This window comes from Montipora foliosa, chromosome 9, assembly GCF_036669935.1.
Source record: "Montipora foliosa isolate CH-2021 chromosome 9, ASM3666993v2, whole genome shotgun sequence".
Taxonomy (NCBI): domain Eukaryota; kingdom Metazoa; phylum Cnidaria; class Anthozoa; order Scleractinia; family Acroporidae; genus Montipora; species Montipora foliosa.
In genome coordinates this window covers 10,001,871-10,004,370 of record NC_090877.1, presented here as the reverse complement: position 1 = coordinate 10,004,370, position 2,500 = coordinate 10,001,871, and the positions used below count along the sequence as shown (strand labels likewise).

Here is a 2,500-nt window from a genome sequence, read left to right as displayed (position 1 = left end):
GCTCTACGTTCAGACCAGCAATTGGGGAGTAAAGGCTGCAAGCGATGGTTTTATCTGTTGCTCTTAGAGGACTTTTTTCCAATCTTCAAAAGGTAACGAGGAAACGCTTTTCCTCCTTATGTCACAGTTTCGAACGGGATTGTAATTATTTTGCAGTATTGGTCAACGACTAAGTCCCGTTCGCCTAGTGCCATTATGACTAAAACTTTTTTTTAAAATTTTACTTGGATTTCAAAACAATGTTAACTAAACAGTAAGTGACCCACGTTTTAAGCCTTGATTAAAAAGGCACCTGTTTATTTTAAGGAATTTTCCTATTTAAGTGTCCGCCATTACTGACTTCAAAATCTTGAGAGAGCTGGATCGAGGAGAAAGTGACGTCAAAGACTCAATAGTTTAAGAATGCGATGCGTGTGTACCGGCTGAATTAATTATGCAGCACGAGAGTTTCGGGCTTTCAGACTTTTTAACTCGTGTTTTGCATATATAATAAGATGCGTTTATACGCTGTAATTTTAAGCAAGTAAGTAAATGACGTCCCTTTTCCCAAGATCCAACTCTCTGAGGTCAAGTCGGTCATTTTGGAACGTGAGTAATGGCGGACCGTGTAGTCAAAAACTTACACTCAAAGTAGACAACCTTTGGATAAAAATCAAAGCTCAAAATTTTGCCAGTCAAGTGTTAAGCAATCTCACTTTCAAAACCTGAAGAAAAAGGGAAGTGATTTATTGATCATAGTAGCACTTAAAACATAGCTGGATTGCGAGGTCTTGAAAGCTATTTTGTTGGGGAGGCGAGGCGATGCCTTATCGTACCCCTCCCTACAATTGTTATAACCATCGCCTCATTTGAACCAGAGCGTTCCCTCTTAATAAGTTTAAGTCCCTCCTGCCTTGCTGAAGGGAAAGAAAACTATACATAATACCGGAAATGCTAGGTTGGCACAAAAACTGACGTTGGTTGAAACAAATTGACCTGAAATCAAATTTAACCTGCGACACATGCAGCTCTTCCAAGACAGCTGTTTTCGTTTACAGCGGTAGTAGCATTTTGTTGAACAAACACATTTCTAGGACGTAGGTTGTGTTTTGTGGGCCTTCATTAGTTAACAGAATTCATCTAACGAAAGGTAAGTTTCAGAAAAAAATGGACACAAAGAACGATACAAAAGAAGCAATGCACCCTAACTCTGAAAACAATGGAGCTGCTTCCTAAAGGGATCCAATGAAATTAGAGGTTCTAAAGAGCTGCGTCCTATCTCAAAATTTAAGCCATCCAAAGAGTAAAATTTGATACACTGGGGAACACTACCTGAGATTTAGTTTGTGCCTCCTTGTTTAGGGACGGTAAGGAACAGGAGACTTTCTTAGTACCCCTAAGATGCCTGATCGCAAGGTAGATAAAAACTTCCCAAAAACTTTCTAAAAGGCTTGGTTGTCTAGTTCCCGATCCTAAGTCAAGAGTCGATTACTCCGCACTGCTGCTATTGATTCGAAAACGAACGCCAAGCTGCTCTAGTCGAGCGAAAAAAATAAAAAAGAAAGAATGTTAATAACAGCCGAGCAGAACTAAAATTAAAAATTCTTTTGTGTTAACTGTTTGATTAACAAATAGCCTACTAGTAGCTCAACCAATCAGAACGCAGCATTGATAATAGACCACTAGTTGGATTTTACTAAATGTTTATATTTTAAAAAGAGGATTCATGACTGTCAAAGAAATAAAAACTATGTAAATGACCTTTCAGTGCTAATGGGGAACATGATGCGCTCTATATCTTGTTCATTTTGGCGACAGGAGAATTCAGACATCATAGAAAAGTAAAACAAGAACATTCGCTAGTTTCCTAGTTGTTTTTAATCTGTATTCAAGGTGTGATTGCCTCCTAAACAAAAAAATAATTGCGTGACTGTTTTTTGGCACAGATGAGCAACAGATATCTCTCGTCACGACGTACAAGTCACACAGTATCACTGATCATCATCATCATCATCATCATCAAGTGCCATCTACTAGAAGTAGGTCGGCGATCTTCCGCTCTTCTTATAACACACTCAAATTGTCACGTATAACTAACAAATCGAACGTGATTCAGCGTTGTCTTTACTCTTATCTACAACGATATTCGTCATCACAGTGGTCAAAATGTTGTGCGCCTGGTGAGTCCACAACGAATTTTGACCTCTGTGATGACGAATATCGTTGTCGATAAGAGTACAGACAACGGTGAACCACTTTCGATTTGTTTTTTACCATAATATTCACCGCCAAAGAAGTTTTCATTTCAGAGCGTGACCAAAATCATTACACGACGAAAGAGCAAGCGTTGTCCATAACTTTCTCGCAATATGATTGGTTTTTTTTTCCAAAATGATCGTTCCTGATTGGCTATTGCATTGCGTGACAAATTGACGCAAGCATGACGCGAGCAGCGTTGTCTAGACTCTTTTCGACAACGGCAAATTAGCCAATCAGATTGCGAGATTACAAGAAATTGTGG

The 2,500-nt window shown here is 39.0% G+C and overlaps 2 long non-coding RNA genes across 4 annotated transcripts in view; one reads left to right on the top strand and one right to left on the bottom strand.

The window, feature by feature from the left end:
• The window catches only part of LOC137970886 (uncharacterized), a 26,277-nt gene that overhangs the window by 11,390 nt on the left and 12,387 nt on the right, over positions 1 to 2,500 (bottom strand). The gene's annotated exons all lie outside the window — the stretch shown is intronic.
• The window catches only part of LOC137970887 (uncharacterized), a 13,279-nt gene that overhangs the window by 634 nt on the left and 10,145 nt on the right, over positions 1 to 2,500 (top strand). The window contains exon 1 of the long non-coding RNA XR_011116888.1: positions 1 to 92. This exon is cut by the window's left edge and continues 634 nt beyond it. This is a non-coding gene — a long non-coding RNA (uncharacterized lncRNA). The remainder of the gene's footprint in view (positions 93 to 2,500) is intronic.